Source organism: Oncorhynchus keta, chromosome 2 (genome assembly GCF_023373465.1).
Source record: "Oncorhynchus keta strain PuntledgeMale-10-30-2019 chromosome 2, Oket_V2, whole genome shotgun sequence".
Taxonomy (NCBI): domain Eukaryota; kingdom Metazoa; phylum Chordata; class Actinopteri; order Salmoniformes; family Salmonidae; genus Oncorhynchus; species Oncorhynchus keta.
In genome coordinates this window covers 5,686,518-5,705,643 of record NC_068422.1, presented here as the reverse complement: position 1 = coordinate 5,705,643, position 19,126 = coordinate 5,686,518, and the positions used below count along the sequence as shown (strand labels likewise).

The 19,126-nt window shown below is 41.8% G+C and overlaps 1 protein-coding gene across 1 annotated transcript in view; it reads left to right on the top strand.

Moving 5' to 3' along the window:
• LOC118371013 (regulator of G-protein signaling 17-like) overlaps nucleotides 1-19,126 on the top strand; it is a 373,137-nt gene that overhangs the window by 325,083 nt on the left and 28,928 nt on the right. The gene's annotated exons all lie outside the window — the stretch shown is intronic.

The window sequence follows — 19,126 nt, the reverse complement described above, 5'->3', positions numbered from 1 at the left end:
TATTAATTACACTTTGGACGGTGTATCAATACAACCAGTCACTACAAAGATACAGTCAAAATAATGTCTTATTTACATACACTACCATTCAAAATGTTGAGGTCACATAGAAATGTCCTTGTTTTTGAAAGAAAAGCACAATTTGTGTCCATTAAAGTAACATCAAATTGAGCAGAAATACAGTGTAGACATTGTTAACGTTGTATATGACTATTGTAGCTGGAAACAGCACATTTTTTTTATGGAAGATCTGATACAACGCTGTGTACTACTCCCTTCACAGAGCAGCGCAAACAGAGACTCTAAGCAGAATAGAAAGAGGAGTGGGAGGCCCCGGTGCACAACTGAGCAAGAGGACAAGTACATTAGAGTGTCTAGTTTGAGAAACAGGCGCCTCACAAGTCCTCAACTGGCAGCATCATTAAATAGTAGCCACAAAACACTAGTCTCAAAGTCATTAGGGAAGATGCGACTCCAGGATGCTGGCCTAACACAGCATGCCATTGGAACACAGAAGTGAAGGTTGCTGATAATGGGCCTCCGTACGCATATGTAGATATTCCATAGCAAATCTGCCGTTTCCAGCTACAATGGTCATTTACACCATTAACAATATCTACACTGTGTTTCTGATATTTTAATGTTATTTTAATGGACCCAAAATGTTCTTTCTTTCAAAAACAAGGACATTTCTAAGTGACCCCAAACTTTTGAACTGTAGTGTAAGTATTCAGACCCTTTGCTATGAGACTCAACTGTGAGACCTGTCTATTTAAGGTCCCACAGTTGACAGTGCATGTCAGAGCAAAAACCAAGAAATTGTCCGTAGAGCTCCGACATATCTGGGGAAGGGTACCAAAACATTTCTGCAGTGTTGAAGATCCCCAAGTACACAGTGGCATCCATCCTTCTTAAATGTAAGACGTTTGGAACCACCAAGTCTCTTCCTAGAGCTGGCCGCCTGAACAAACATGATAAACAAGATTCTCTGGTCTGATGAAACCAAGATTGGAAACCTGGCACCAACCCTACGGTGAAGCAAAGATGATCGGAGCAAAGTACAGAGAGATCCTTGATGAAAACCTGTCCCTGATTGGCCCAGCCAGAGCCCGGACTTGAACTAGATCGAATATCTCTGGAGAGACCTGAAAATAGCTGTGCAGCAAAGCTCCCCATCCAACCTGACAAAGCTTGAGAGGATTTTAGAGAAGAATGGGAAAAACTCCCCAAATACAGGTGAGCCAAGCTTGTAGCGTCATACCCAAGAAGACTGGCTATAATCGCTGCCAAATGTACTTCAACAAACTACTGAGTAAAGGGTCTGAATACTTATGTAAATGTGATATTTCACTTTTTATTTTGAATGCATTTGCTAAAATAAAAATAAAAACGTTTTTGCTTTGTCAATGAGGAATTATGTGTATATTATTATGTGTATATAATTATGTGTATACTGATGAGGGGAAAAAACCATTTAATAAACGTTTGAATAAGGCTGTAATGTAATGAAATGTGGAAAAAGTCAAGGGGTCTGAATACTTTCCTGACGGAACTGTATATGCCATACAGGCTACACACTTTTTCTTCTGTGGGCATTGCATATACTCAATTGTTAATCCCCATGTTGCGTATCAAAGTAATGTAGTGGAGGTATATACAATATCACTTTTTTTTCTTTTTGTATTTTATTGAATATCAGAAACATACAATATATGTGCAGTGAAGCCGCTCAAAAACTACACCACACCAGTCATCCAACAGACTCCCATTCAGAACGACACACAGAAGCATCCAGGGTCAATGCCTTGCTCAAGGGCACGTTGACAGATCCACCAGGCCAAACAATGTGAACCTAAACCCTCCAAGACCCCCCCACAGTTCCCCAATAGCTGTCCCTCAACCATTCGAGACCCCTCCCACAGTCCACCCCCCAGAATAAAAAATGTATCCAAAAAATACACTTAATTCCATTCCCCACCCCCAAGGACCCCACAATGCACCAACAACCAAGAAAATGAACTAAAGAGAAAAAAGAAAAAGACAGAAGAAAACAGCAAACAATGCAAAAAAATATATACAGTTGAAGTTAGAGGTTTACATACACTTATGTTGGAGTCATTAAGACTTGTTTATCAACCACTCCACAAATTTCTTGTTGACAACCTATCGATTAGGACATCAACTTTGTGGGTGACACAAGTAATCTTTCCAACAATTGTTTACAAACAGATTATTTCACCTATAATTCACTGCATCACAATTCCAGTTGGTCAGAAGTTTACATACACTAAATTGACTGTGCCTTTAAATAGCTTGGAAAAATCCAGAAAATTATGTCATGGCTTTAGAAGCTTCTGATAGGCTAATTGACATCATTTGAATCAATTGGAGGGTGTACCTGTGGATGTATTTCAAGGCCTACCTTCAAACTCAGTGTCTCTTTGCTTGACATCATGGGAAAATCAAAAGAAATCAGCCAAGACCTCAGAAAACAAATTGTAGACCTCCACAAGTCTGGTTCATCCTTCGGAACAATTTCCAAACGCCTGAAGGTACCATGTTAATCTGTACAAACAATAGTACGCAAGTATAAACACCATGTGACCATGCAGCCGTCATACTGCTCAGGAAGGAGACGCATTCTGTCTCCTAGAGATGAACAAACTTTGGTGCGAAAAGTGCAACTCAATCCCAGAACAACATCAAAGGACCTTCTGAAGATGCTGGAGGAATCAAGTACAAAGTATCTATATCCACAGTAAAACGAGCCCTATATCGACATAACCTGAAAGGCCGCTCAGCAAGGAAGAAGCCACTGCTCCAAAACCTCCATACAAAAAGCCAGACTACGGTTTGCACATGGGACAAAGATCATACTTTTTGGAGGAATGTCCTCTGGTCTGATGAAACAAAAATAGTGGGAGGCTTGCAAGCCGAAGAACACCATCCAAACCATGAAGCATGCGGGTGGCAGCATCATGTTGTGGGGGTGCTTTGCTGCAGGGGGGACTGGTGTACTTCACAAAATAGATGGCATCATGAGGCAGGAACATGGTGGATATATTGAACCAACATCTCGAGACATCAGTCAGGAAGTTGAAGCTTGGTTGCAAATGGGTCTTCCAAATGGACAATGACCCCAAGCATACTTCCAAAGTTGTGACAAAATGCCTTAAGAACAACAAAGTCAAGCCATCACAAAGCCCTGAACTCAATCCTTTAGAAAATGTGTGAGCAGACCTGAAAAACCGTGTGCGAGCAAGGAGGCCTACAAACCTGACTCAGTTACAACAGCCCTGTCAGGAGGAATGGGCCAAAATTCACCCAACTTATTGTGGGAAGATTGTGGAAGGCTACCAGAAACGTTTGACCCAAGTTAAACAATTTAAAGGCAATGCTATCAAATACTAATTGAGTGTATGTAAACTTCTGACCCACTGAGAATGTGATGAAAGAAATAAAAGCTGAAATAAATCATTCTCTCTACTATTATTCTGACATTTCATATCCTTAAAATAAAGTGGTGACCTAAGACAGGTTTTGAATGAGAGTGTGTGTATATGCATGTGTACAAACACCTGCACGGCACCAGCCTCAGGCATACCAGCATTAGTTGTAAAAACACTACCCCCCCGTGTCATTCAAATGTACTTTTTATTATGTTTTATTTAGACTTAATTTTTTCTTTAATCTTTGACCATCATTCTATCTCCCCCACCGCAATTCCACTCCCACTTGTCTCCAATTCTACATCCCAACCCTCAGCTCCCCTCAGCCTATCCCGTCTATATCTGCTGGGCACCCTCTTCGGATTTCTGCTCAACAGATATCTTTAAACTATTCTGTGATGTTTAACGTACAATTTCAATCTATCTCATCGAATAGAATCCACAGATTGTGAGTTGAAGATAAATACTTTTACTAAGAGTATTTGTATATAAGTAATTGACTGACCCGGTCTCTACAGCTCTCCTAACAGTATTATTTCTAGGGTCAATTTTAGATCAATGCTATGCATTTTCAGCCATTCCTGAACCTGACACCACACAAATGGCGCCAGAAGAAATGGCAGCAGTTTTACGGGCGCCCAACCAATTGTGTGTTTATTATGTGTTGTAACTTATTTTGTACATAATGTTTCTGCAACCGTATCTTACGGCAAAAAAAATCTTCTGGATATCAGGACAGCGATCACTCATCTCGGATTAGACAAATAGCTTCTGGATATCAGGATCACTCACCTCGGATTAGACCAAGATGTTTTCTTCAACAAGCAGGACGCACTGGACATTCTTCAAACACACGACAGGGCCAACATCCCCATTATTTGCAAGAGGAAGAGACGCCGGTACAGAGGACACAGAGCGGGATGCCTCGTGAGGACCCGCAGAAGGTGTGTGGGAAAGCTGCCGATGAAGTCAATATTACTCGCCAGCGTGCAATCACTGGACATTAAATTAGACGGTCTATAAAAAAGTGGTCAGATGAAGCAGATGCTAAACTACAGAACCGTTTTTCTGTCACAGACTGGAACATGTTCCGTGATTCCTCCGATGGCATTGCGGAGTACACCACATCAGTCACTGGCTTCATCAAAAAGTGCATTGAGGACATCGTCCCCACAGTGACTGCACGTACATACTCCAACCAGAAGCCATGGATTACAGGCAACATTCGCACTGAGCTAAAGGGTAGAGCCACCGATTTCAAGGTGTGGAACTCTAACCCGGAAGCTTACAAGAAATCCTGCTGTGCCCTGCGACCAAACATCAAACAGGCAAAGCGTCAATACAGGGCTAAGATTGAATCATACTACACCGGCTCCGATGCTCGACTTATGTGCCAGGGCTTGCAAACCATTACAGACTACAAAGGGAAGCACAGTCGCGAGCTACCCAATGACACGAGCATACCAGACAAGCTAAATCACTTCTATGCTCGCATCGAGGCAAGCAACACTGAGGCATGCAATGAGAGCATCAGCTGTTCCGGATGACTGTGTGATCAAGGTTTCCATAGCCGACGTGTGTTAGACCTTTACACAGTTCAATAAGGCTGTGGGGCTAGACAAGTTACCCGGACGTGTGCTGCAGACATGTGCTGACCAACTGGCAGGTGTCTTCACTGACATTTTCAACATGTCCCTGATTGACTCTGTAATACCAACATGTTTCAAACAGACCACCATAGTCCCTGTGCCCAAGAACACAAAGGCAACCTTCCCAAATGACTACAGACCCGTAGCACTCAAGTCCACAGCCATGAAGTACTTTGAAAGGCTGGTAATGGCTCACATCAACACCACTTTCCCAGAAACCCTAGCCCCACTCCAATTTGTGTACCGCCCAAACAGATCCACAGATGATGCAATCTCTATTGCACTCCACACTGCCCTTTCCCATCGGGACAAAAGGAACACTTTTGTGAGAATGCTATTCATTGACTACAGCTTAGCGTTCAACACCATAGTACCCTCAAAGCTCATCACTAAGTTAAGGACCCTGGGACTAAACACCTCCCTCTGCAACTGGATCCTGGACTTCCTGACGGGCGGCCCCCAGGTGGTGAGGGTCAACTTTGAATTAATTTGATTTGAAACAAGCTACCTGAGGGCAATACCAAAATATATGGTCTATTGATTCTGTATCCTCACAAAAACATCTGCAGAGCTTTGATGATTTTATGCCCCAAATTTCAAGAATTCTATATAATAATTTATCTGAAAAGCACAAAGTCTTGAATCTTGCATTGTTTCATATATCAACTCATACTTCCTGCACCATGGAATCGGTACATCAAAAATCTCTTCTGAAATATTTTGCTATCTGTATGGCACAGTTGTCAACATGCTGGTCCTCAAATGAAACTGGTATACTTTCCTGTTTATGCTATTTTTATTCCTCTGACAGCTTTGATCTTTTATATTGGGCAGACAGACCAGTACCCTACCTCCTCCCGCTGCCACCTGCCTCCTCTATTTTTGGGGTAATGCAGTAATCATTTGGTTGTACTCTTGGATTGAGCAGGCCTTCCCATACAATTATGACAACTCCACGAAGGACATAACTCTACCATTACAATTTACAATGTAATATAAGAACAAAATACCCTTTTCAAAACTCTTTCCCATAAATACAGGTATTTTATCAACCAGCACATTTGAATTCAGCCATAATATTTGTCCGGGCAGCCGAGCGGAAATGGAGGAAAACTCGCCTCCCTGCGGACCTGGCATCCTTTCACTCCCTCCTCTCTACATTTTCCTCCTCTGTCTCTGCTGCTAAAGCCACTTTCTACCATTCTAAATTCCAAGCATCTGCCTCTAACCCTAGGAAGCTCTTTGCCACCTTCTCCTCCCTCCTGAATCCTCCCCCCCCTCCCTCCTCCCTCTCTGCAGATGACTTCGTCAACCATTTTGAAAAGAAGGTCGATGACATCCGATCCTCGTTTGCTAAGTCAAACGACACCGCTGGTTCTGCTCACACTGCCCTACCCTATGCTCTGACCTCTTTCTCCCCTCTCTCTCCAGATGAAATCTCGCGTCTTGTGACGGCCGGCCGCCCAACAACCTGCCCGCTTGACCCTATCCCCTCCTCTCTTCTCCAGACCATTTCCGGAGACCTTCTCCCTTACCTTACCTCGCTCATCAACTCATCCCTGACCGCTGGCTACGTCCCTCCCGTCTTCAAGAGAGCGAGAGTTGCACCCCTTCTGAAAAAACCTACACTCGATCCCTCCGATGTCAACAACTACAGACCAGTATCCCTTCTCTCTTTTCTCTCCAAAACTCTTGAGCGTGCCGTCCTTGGCCAGCTCTACCGCTATCTCTCTCAGAATGACCTTCTTGATCCAAATCAGTCAGGTTTCAAGACTAGTCATTCAACTGAGACTGCTCTTCTCTGTATCACGGAGGCGCTCCGCACTGCTAAAGCTAACTCTCTCTCCTCTGCTCTCATCCTTCTAGACCTATCGGCTGCCTTCGATACTGTGAACCATCAGATCCTCCTCTCCACCCTCTCCGAGTTGGGCATCTCCGGCGCGGCCCACGCTTGGATTGCGTCCTACCTGACAGGTCGCTCCTACCAGGTGGCGTGGCGAGAATCTGTCTCCTCACCACGCGCTCTCACCACTGGTGTCCCCAGGGCTCTGTTCTAGGCCCTCTCTTATTCTCGCTATACACCAAGTCACTTGGCTCTGTCATAACCTCACATGGTCTCTCCTATCATTGCTATGCAGACGACACACAATTAATCTTCTCCTTTCCCCCTTCTGATGACCAGGTGGCGAATCGCATCTCTGCATGTCTGGCAGACATATCAGTGTGGATGACGGATCACCACCTCAAGCTGAACCTCAGCAAGACGGAGCTCCTCTTCCTCCCGGGAAGGACTGCCCGTTCCATGATCTCGCCATCACGGTTGACAACTCCATTGTGTCCTCCTCCCAGAGCGCTAAGAACCTTGGCGTGATCCTGGACAACACCCTGACGTTCTCAACTAACATCAAGGCGGTGTCCCGTTCCTGTAGGTTCATGCTCTACAACATCCGCAGAGTACGACCCTGCCTCACACAGGAAGCGGCGCAGGTCCTAATCCAGGCACTTGTCATCTCCCGTCTTGATTACTGCAACTCGCTGTTGGCTGGGCTCCCTGCCTGTGCCATTAAACCCTACAACTCATCCAGAACGCCGCAGCCCGTCTGGTGTTCAACCTTCCCAAGTTCTCTCACGTCACCCCGCTCCTCCGCTCTCTCCACTGGCTTCCAGTTGAAGCTCGCATCCGCTACAAGACCATGGTGCTCGCCTACGGAGCTGTGAGGGGAACGGCACCTCAGTACCTCCAGGCTCTGATCAGGCCCTACACCCAAACAAGGGCACTGCGTTCATCCACCTCTGGCCTGCTCGCCTCCCTACCACTGAGGAAGTACAGTTCCCGCTCAGCCCAGTCAAAACTGTTCGCTGCTCTGGCCCCCAATGGTGGAACAAACTCCCTCACGACGCCAGGACAGCGGAGTCAATCACCACCTTCCGGAGACACCTGAAACCCCACCTCTTCAAGGAATACCTAGGATAGGGTAAGTAAGGGTAAGTAATCCTTCTCACCCCCCTCCCCCAACAAGATTTAGATGCAAGTGGCTGTTCCACTGGTTGTCATAAGGTGTATGCACCAATTTGTAAGTCGCTCTGGATAAGAGCGTCTGCTAAATGACTTAAATGTAAATGTAAATGTAATCTTATCAGGCGGATGATATTGAAATTGTAGCCAGCTCTGCAATGCTTGTTGAAAAAGAGGTCTGCAATGCTTGTTGAAAAAAGTCTAATGTTCAATTAATTTAAAATGAGACATGGCAATCTGCACAAAGGCAAAAAGGCCATTTTTAAACAATGGATGAGCTTTTCTTAATAATCTACTTGAGATCCACTTAGGGTTCAAGTAAAACTTTTGAATAAGTGAATCTTTTAGAGAGAGTTTAAGTGCTTTTATATTTAATAGTCTCAACCCACCCAATTCATATTATTATATAGATAGGCACGCTTTATTTTGTCTGGTTTAGCGTCCCAGATAAAGCTAAATATTTTTTGCTGATATGATTTGACAAACGAATCATCGGGAGTAGGCAACGCCATAAGTAAGTGAGTAAACTGAGATATGACTAAGGAGTTAATCAGGGCAATTTTTCCATAAATAGATAGGTATTTATCTCTCCATGGCTGCAGGATCCTGTTTATTTTTACAAGTTTTCTATTGAAATTCATTGTGGAGAGCTTATTTATATATTTTGTGATATGAATGCCAAGTATGTCTACTTCACCATTAGCCCATTTTATAGGTAAACTGCAGGGTAATGTTAAAGTAGTTTTTATTTTATATACCCATTTATAAGAGAATCATCGAAATTTAAGAAATTCAGTCATTTATTAATCAAATACAGTCTTACTTTATCAAATGCCTTTTCAAAATCTGCTATAAATACCAGGCCTGGCTTCTTATATGTTTCATGATGTTCTATTATTTCTAGTAGTTGTCATATATTATCTGTAATGTATCGTCCGTGTAAAAAACCTGTCTGATCAGGATGAACAATACCTGGTAAAACCCTTTTAATTCTGAGTGCTATGCATTTCGCTAGTGCATTTGAATCACAACATTGAAGTGTAAGGGGCCTCCAGTTTTTTAGATAGACTATCTTCATATTTGTCATCTGGGTCTTGTTTTAATAAAAGAGAAATCAGACCTTCCTGCTGAGTACCTGACAGACTACCATTTCTATAGGAGTAGGTAAAACAATCTAACAATGGAGCTTTTAGTATATAAAAAAAGTATTGATATACCTCTACCGGTATGCCATCAAGCCCTGGGGTTTTTCCAGACTGAAAGGATTTAATAGCCTCAAAAGGTTATTCCTCTGGAATTTGGCCTTCACACTGATTTTTCTGTACATTTGTTAATTTTACATGTTTTATATTATTAGGAAAGAATTCCTGACTGTAATCTTCCTTCAGTGGTAGAGGATGAGATGACCTTCAGTGGTAGAGGTAAATTACCTTTTAATGGCATCAGACGGAGGCTCTGCATCTGTCCTCGTGCTCCTAGACCTTAAGTGCTGCTTTGATACCATCGATCACCACATTCTTTTGGAGAGATTGTAAACCCAAATTGGTCTACAAGGACAAGTTCTGGCCTGGTTTAGATCTTATCCGTCGGAAAGATATCAGTTTGTCTCTGTGAATGGTTTGTCCTCTGACAAATCAACTGTAAATTTCGGTGTTCCTCAAGGTTCCGTTTTAGGACCACTATTGTTTTCACTATATATTTTACCTCTTGGGGATGTCATTCGAAAACATAATGTTAACTTTCACTGCTATGCGGATGACACACAGCTGTACATTTCAATGAAACATGGTGAAGCCCCAAAATTGCCCTCGCTAGAAGCATGTGTTTCAGACATAAGGAAGTGGATGGCTGCAAACTTTCTACTTTTAAACTTGGACAAAACAGAGATGCTTGTTCTAGGTCCCAAGAAACAAAGAGATCTTCTGTTGAATCTGACAATTAATCTTAATGGTTGTACAGTGGTCTCAAATAAAACTGTGAAGGACCTCGGCGTTACTCTGGACCCTGATCTCACTTTTGAAGAACATATCAAGACCATTTCGAGGACAGCTTTTTTCCATCTACGTAACATTGCAAAAATCAGAAACCTTCTTTCCAAAACATGATGCAGAAAAATTAATCCATGCTTTTGTCACTTCTAGGTTAGACTACTGCAATGCTCTACTTTCCGGCTACCCGGATAAAGCACTAAATTAACTTCAGTTAGTGCTAAATATGGCTGCTAGAATCCTGACTAGAACCAAAGAATTTGATCATATTACTTGAGTGCTAGCCTCCTTACACTGGCTTCCTGTCAAGACAAGACTTGTGGAGGTCTACAATTTGTTTTCTGAGGTCTTGGCTGATTTCTTTTGATTTTCCCATGATGTCAAGCAAAGAGGCACTGGGTTTGAATGTAGGCCTTGAAATACATCCACAAGTACACCTCCAATTGACTCAAATGATGTCAATTAGCCTATCAGAAGCTTCTAGAGCGATGACATAATATTCTGGAATTTTCCAAGCTGTTCAAAGGCACATTCAGCTTAGTGTATGTGGAATTGTTATACAGTGAATTATAGGTGAAATAATCTGTCTGTAAACAATTGTTGGAAAAATGACTTGTGTCACGCACAAAGTTGATGTCCTAACCGACTTCCCAAAACTATAGTGTGTTAACAAGAAATTTGTGGAATGGTTGAAAAACTAGTTTTAATGACTCCAACCTAAGTGTATGTAAACTTCTGGCTTCAGCTGTTTCTGATATGGGCAGAAATCTTAAATTCTTGTTAAAATCTGACTGTACTGTCCAATTTACCGTAGCCATTTAAGTGAAAGGATACCATGCTATTGTTTGAGGAGAGTGTACAATTCTGAACTTCAAAATGTATGAATAAACCAATTAGCCACATTTTGGCAATCTTGACACAACACTTTGAACATATATGCAATGGTTCATTGGATCAGTCTAAAACCTTGCACATACACTGCTGTCATCTCGTGGCCAAATTCTAAATTTCACCTGGGCTGGAATAATACATTATTGCCTTTCTCTTGCATTTCAAAGAAAAATTCATGTTTTTCTTTGTATTATCTTTAACCAGATCTAATTTGTTATATTCTGCTACATTAATTTCACATTTCCACAAACTTCAAAGTGTTTCCTTTCAAATGCTATCAAGAATATGCATGTCCTGAGCTACAGGCAGTTAGATTTCGGTATTTATTTTTAGGTGCAAATTTGAAAAAAATAGTCCGATCCTTAAATAAAGTATTGTTTGGGGACTTATTTGTGTAGGAATGTAGCTGTTTTCTGGGTGATTTGTGATGTTTTATTTGTGCTTCCCATGCCTGTATTTCTGTATTTTTAAGTGTATATGTTTTGGTATAATTGTGTATATTTGTATTGTATATACAGGGCAAATTTGTAAAATAGACCAGGGTCTATTGTTGTTTCCCCCTTATAAAATAAAGGTTAAATATTTTATTTTACCATGAATGACTCAAACAATGAGATTTTGTTAGATATGTTTCCCTTTTTGTTACACGATTGACTGCATGCAGAATATCAACCCTGCACATACTACATGTACAGTAAAAGTTTAGATTTTGACCTGTTGAGAGAGTATGGATGCACTGATCCAGGGACATCTATTCTTACCCTAATCCTCACCATAACCATGAATTACCAAATGATGGGGATGACCCTGTATAAGGGATTAGGGCACCACTCGTGGTCATGGAAACCCTAGTTAGCCTAATCATCCTCAATCTAATCTCAGTATTAGGCTAACCAAGGAAGCACCTCACTCCCCAAATTCCTTTAACAGATGGCCTGACGTACGTCTCTCTGGACAGGGCACCTAGCTGTGTGGACCACACTGGGTTGCCAGAGGAAGGAGGGGGTAGTGGTTGAGTAGAGGCATATGGCCACAGCCCTGTCCCCTACTGATTGCTTGTCTCTGGGTAAGCCACCACTCTGCCTTAGCCCGTCCCTCTCCCAGACACACTCACTCCCGGACCGCGTCAACGCCTGGAAGATGCAGAGACATCTGTCTCCATCTGCACCTAAAGACATGCATGCCCCGACAATGAGGTGACTGAGTCACTGCCAGAACAGAAGCAGAGGGGCTGATGAGGAAGGAAGGATGCTGTGTGTGGGTTGGGAGGGTGGGACACATTAACAAGCTGTAATCTCAACTGCCTTATCCATAATGCATTGTCTGGGCCAATTTACATGGTGTTATATGGTGTTACATGGTATGTTACCTGGTGTTACCTACATGGTGTTGCACCATTTGTGAAGAGAAGATAATCCATTATATTACTTTATTAGCGTTTCTCCCTCTCCCACTCCTTCTCCCTTTCCCTCTCCTCCCTCCCTCCCTCCCTCCCTCCCTCCCTCCCTCCCTCCCTCCCTCCCTCCCTCCCTCCCTCCCTCCCTCCCTCCCTCCCTCTCTCCCTCCCTCCCTCCCTCCCTCCCTCCCTCCCTCCCTCCCCCCACACTCCTTCTCTTTTTCCCTTTCTTTCTCCCTTTCCTTTTCCCTCTCCCTCTCCCTCTCTCTCTCTCTCTCTCTCTCCCCCTTCTCCCTCTCCATTCCTCTCCCCCCTCTCCTCCCTCTCTCTCCCTGTTCTCTTTTGTTTGTTTGCATGTTTTATCATGGTTATTGTGCCAATCGTTACCGACCCCTTAAAAACTACAAACAGCTTAATTGCTGGGCTGTAGAAAATGTGCATGTTTGTGACAGCCAAGAGTTTGGGATTAGTGTTAAAATGTGGCACCAAGCACATTTACACAATTTCCCCCTGAATATATTCCCAACTGAATAACAAGAACCTGGACCTGTTTCAGGTTAAGGATCTGTTAAGGTCGAACATGGCTTTGTCACATTGTGATACGTGCCTGGACTACTGAACAGTCTCATTTTCAGACCAGTCTTCATAACAACAACAGAAAACAACAAACACTAATTATGAAAACTGTCATTATGATGAAATCCCTAGCTGAAAAAGTCGAATTTCTGTGTTGAGGACTGAGCAAATAAATAGCTGAGGATCATTTGTTTATAACAGTAAGTATATTGACAAAGGAAACCCCTATTGGTTCAAAATGTAATTCAAGGAAATTGTTTTCTCTGTTCAGATAGCATTTTGAGAATGTTGAATTGGAGCATAATCTACAGAATCCACAGAAGAAAGGATGAAATTGAAGTTAAAGTTGTTCATTTGAGTAAATCAATTAACTGAATGAAAGAATTCTGATCTCATTAGCAATAACTAACAAAGCTGAGAAAGCCAAATTTATTAAAAAAATTATGTAATAATTGTTTTATGTAGTTAATGTGGCACTTTATAGAGGTACTGTTTATATGTTTAAGCAACATATCAAACACGAATGTTTGGAAAACATTAGAAGCATTTATCAACACCTGAAATAAAAATGTGTATTTTATTCTTATAGGGGCAAATGAAGAAAAGAAAGAGCACAGAATCTATTATCAGTGAACATTTGTTTGTATTTATAATTTTCTATAAATTACACTTTAAAGAAAACAAAAAAAAATTATAATTTTTTATGACAAAGATGGTTTGCAACATTTCCAGTCTTGATGCACATGTCAAAGAAATGTAAAAAAATATGAAATGGTTGTTTTTTCTATAGGTTGCTACAGTCACACACTACAGTGTACAGCCCCTGCCTCACCTCTACAGCATGTCTCTGCTAATGCTCCCAGTCAGCGATACTAATCCTGGTAATCACTGCAGATGAGAGGGATAGATGGGATGGTGAAGGATCGCTGCTGCCATGTGTGTGATGGGAGGGCAGGGAGGGAGAGGAAGATCAACGGTGTCCTAAACCTATCAAAGTGCCAGTTTGTTTAATTGTTGGCACATCAACCGTGCAGACGAAAGCATCCACCTTCCTCCCTAACTCACTCATTACCATCACTCCAACTCTGTCCATAATACATCAGACTCCTCAACACCCTGATAACGGGACAGCAAACTGCCCTAAAAAAGTGGATTAAAATTGTAATCATATACGTGTTTTTTTTAGCATGCACACCATACTGTACCATTAGTTTCACAAATAAGTAATCATTTGCTAATGACAACATTATGTTGAGTCAGTTTAGGGGCAATTAAAGTGAGTGATATTTACATATGCCTAATGAATCACAGTGTGTGGCAGCTTGAGGGAGGCTAATGAATATTCATCCAGGCATTCTCAACCGCCGTCGCAGTTTATAAACTGATTTATGGTTGATTTGCCCTTTTAAAAAATGAAAATGTGCGCATCTCCCACAAGGAGGGAATGAACAATAAAGGCTGATTATAAAAATGTTTTAGTGGTAAACTGCCGGTGAGGAGAGCAGAGGCTTATTTTTATAGACTTCCCCTACTTACATAAAGAGCACGCCTTTGCGTTTTTGTGAAAAGTAAGGGACCAATCTGCCCACCTCCTTTTGGACTCAAGATGGCAATGGTGCCAATGGTATGGCAATGATTTGCCCTGTAATTTCCATGCTTGACAGTTAGGTTCTAACCCCTCAGGTCGAGATTCAACAGGCAATCAGTACATCACACAACCTCCATGGTTTATCATGCTAATACAACTGTCAGTTTAGCAGGTGCTACGCCACATGATAAAGAGCCAGGCAAGAAAATACAATAGGCTGTAGGTTGATGTTCATAAATATAATTTTATGGTTATGTTATTTGTGTGGGCAAAATGCATTTACTGCACTTTAAAACTCAAAATGTCAAACAATGTGATCATAAGAGCACACCCGGCCATTCGGTTTATGTTTATGATACAACACTTTTTTCTTCCCAGTGCTTACAGTAGACAAAAGGAACTTTCGATTTGTTTCACGAAGTTCAGAAATGTAGCATGATAGAGAGCTGGGTGTTACTTTGGTCCTGTTTACTGCAGCAGGTGATCCAATAAAGTCAAACATTTGCTGTGTATGACTGTGGTTACATTTCACATTGGTAAAGTCCATTGACCATTAGCAGGATCTCTTGAGAAAGGCAGCAGCCGAAATGTCAGGGCTGGCTAAATATTGAATACAATAAATGTAAAACACTTTGCAAGAACAAAGTTGTATATTTTTCGTGTTCACCCTATCTCCACATTAAAGTTCCATTGACCAAACCATACAATTAGAATTCTTGACTTATTCTATGTAACAAACCCTCATTGTTTACTGTGTATTAATCCATATTATGTCAATTTTTGTTATCTTGGTGTGAATAAACCATGGATTAAAACACAGCAGTAATTAACCTTAACAATAAGATTGTAGTTATTAAGCAGCTATATGTGGAATAAGGCAACCACATGATAGTGAGGGAACCCATCAGCATTGTAATTTAAGACATGCCTGTACAACTAATTCTAGTTGATGATGTTGGGAACTAGTTTTGAGTGAGGTATGCTGGCACCATTTGTGTTTTGCACTTTTATGGAGTATTTTCAGAGTATGGAGCTTCTGCCTTTTGGATGATAGGACACCTTTAGTTCTGTGACATTCTCATCGTGGAACATGTCTGCCCCCTTGTGTTGCTTTTCCCTGAATTATTTGTACAGCTTTGTCCAATAGATGGCACTGCTGCTTGATATCTAAAGACAATGAACCAGCTAGCTAGACTATGATAACTCAAGCTTTCCCCCCCTTTATTTAACTAGGCAAGTCAGTTAAGAACAATTTCCTTTTCACAATGACAGCCTACCAGGGAACAGTGGGTTAACTGCCTTGTTCAGGGGCAGAACAACATATGTTTACCTTGTCAGCTCAATGTTCTACACTGCACAGAGTTGCTATCTGGAAGAGGACCAGCTCTTTCCTGACTTCCTTCCTCTACAGTTGCTACAAATGGCCTTCATCAGACTGCATTACACCAGAGGGGGAGCCCCTAAACAGTCTTTATATACAATGCAGGTAAAGTATGATGCTCTGTGTAGCTGAGGGTTATGCTGCTGCAAATAGCTGTCTATGTTGAGTAGACATGAGGTTCTGGGTAATTACACATATCCTTTATATGGATTAGATGTGTTAATAAACTCAAATGAGTTGTGGGTAAGCCCTAGAACCCTAGAACTATTCTTTTAGATGGGTAAGCCCCATCACCCTAGAACTATTCTTTTAGATGGGTAAGCCCCATCACCCTAGAACTATTCTTTTAGATGGGTAAGCCCCATCACCCTAGAACTATTATTTTAGATGGGTAAGCCCCATCACCCTAGAACTATACTTTTAGATGGGTAAGCCCCATCACCCTAGAACTATTATTTTAGATGGGTAAGCCCCATCACCCTAGAACTATACTTTTAGATGGGTAAGCCCCATCACCCTAGAACTATGCTTTTAGATGGGTAAGCCCCATCACCCTAGAACTATTCTTTTAGATGGGTAAGCCCCATCACCCTAGAACTATTCTTTTAGATGGGTAAGCCCCATCACCCTAGAACTATTCTTTTAGATGGGTAAGCCCCATCACCCTAGAACTATACTTTTAGATGGGTAAGCCCCATCACCCTGGAACTATTCTTTTAGATGGGTAAGCCCCATCACCCTGGAACTATTCTTTTAGATGGGTAAGCCCCATCACCCTAGAACTATTCTTTTAGATGGGTAAGCCCCATCACCCTAGAACTATTCTTTTAGATGGGTAAGCCCCATCACCCTAGAACTATTCTTTTAGATGGGTAAGCCCCATCACCCTAGAACTATTCTTTTAGATGGGTAAGCCCCATCACCCTAGAACTATTCTTTTAGATGGGTAAGCCCCATCACCCTAGAACTATTCTTTTAGATGGGTAAGCCCCATCACCCTAGAACTATTCTTTTAGATGGGTAAGCCCCATCACCCTAGAACTATTCTTTTAGATGGGTAAGCCCCATCACCCTAGAACTATTCTTTTAGATGGGTAAGCCCCATCACCCTAGAACTATTCTTTTAGATGGGTAAGCCCCATCACCCTAGAACTATTCTTTTAGATGGGTAAGCCCCATCACCCTAGAACTATTCTTTTAGATGGGTAAGCCCCATCACCCTAGAACTATTATTTTAGATGGGTAAGCCCCATCACCCTAGAACTATTATTTTAGATGGGTAAGCCCCATCACCCTAGAACTATTCTTTTAGATGGGTAAGCCCCATCACCCTAGAACTATTCTTTTAGATGGGTAAGCCCCATCACCCTAGAACTATTCTTTTAGATGGGTAAGCCCCATCACCCTAGAACTATACTTTTAGATGGGTAAGCCCCATCACCCTAGAACTATTCTTTTAGATGGGTAAGCCCCATCACCCTAGAACTATTCTTTTAGATGGGTAAGCCCCATCACCCTAGAACTATTCTTTTAGATAGGTAAGCCCCATCACCCTAGAACTATTCTTTTAGATGGGTAAGCCCCATCACCCTAGAACTATTCTTTTAGATGGGTAAGCCCCATCACCCTAGAACTATTATTTTAGATGGGTGAGCCCCATCACCCTAGAACTATTCTTTTAGATGGGTAAGCCCCATCACCCTAGAACTATTCTTTTAGATGGGTAAGCCCCATCACCCTATAACTATTCTTTTAGATGGGTAAGCCCCATCACCCTAGAACTATTCTTTTAGATGGGTAAGCCCCATCACCCTATAACTATTCTCTTAGATGGGTAAGCCCCATCACCCTAGAACTATTCTTTTAGATGGGTAAGCCCCATCACCCTAGAACTATTCTTTTAGATGGGTAAGCCCCATCACCCTAGAACTATTCTTTTAGATGGGTAAGCCCCATCACCCTAGAACTATTCTTTTAGATGGGTAAGCCCCATCACCCTAGAACTATTCTTTTAGATGGGTAAGCCCCATCACCCTAGAACTATTCTTTTAGATGGGTAAGCCCCATCACCCTAGAACTATTCTTTTAGATGGGTAAGCCCCATCACCCTAGAACTATTCTTTTAGATGGGTAAGCCCCATCACCCTAGAACTATTCTTTTAGATGGGTAAGCCCCATCACCCTAGAACTATTATTTTAGATGGGTAAGCCCCATCACCCTAGAACTATTCTTTTAGATGGGTAAGCCCCATCACCCTAGAACTATTCTTTTAGATGGGTAAGCCCCATCACCCTAGAACTATTATTTTAGATGGGTAAGCTCCATCACCCTAGAACTATTCTTTTAGATGGGTAAGCCCCATCACCCTAGAACTATTCTTTTAGATGGGTAAGCCCCATCACCCTAGAACTATTATTTTAGATGGGTAAGCCCCATCACCCTAGAACTATTCTTTTAGATGGGTAAGCCCCATCACCCTAGAACTATTCTTTTAGATGGGTAAGCCCCATCACCCTAGAACTATTCTTTTAGATGGGTAAGCCCCATCACCCTAGAACTATTCTTTTAGATGGGTAAGCCCCATCACCCTAGAACTATTATTTTAGATGAATCAGTAATCTCCATGTAAGTTTGCTTGCAAATCGTTTAAGTGCATGCTGTATAGGTGTAATTATGTGACTACAGTATGCTTCGCCTTCCTACACTATAATTACCCCGCACCTCTCCAAAAACCTGGATATGTAAGTATGTGTGTCTTTCGGAGTGTTGGGTTAAAAGCGGAAGTCAAATTTCGGTTGGACCTTATGTGCAATTGACCAATAAAGTTGTTTAAATCTTAATTGTATTTACTGTAGGCCTACCCACATGTAACAAACATGTAGTTATTTTTGAGAGGTCAGAGAGGCGGACCAGCAGCCATTCTAACCAAATGGACAATACATTCCATTCCATTCTAATCCATTTAATTAAATTCTATTCTATTCAATTCCATTCCATTTAATTCTATTCCATGCTATTCTATTCATGGCAATGCATAGGATTGTGGAAATATATTTCTCCCATAATAAGACTAGGGTATGTAGGCCAACGTCTACATTTGTATCGTGGATCTGAGTCAGGATTTAGGTCAGAATTATGACTTTCCAATGTAATTATGCATTCCAATGTAATTATTTTGTCTAGGGCTCGCT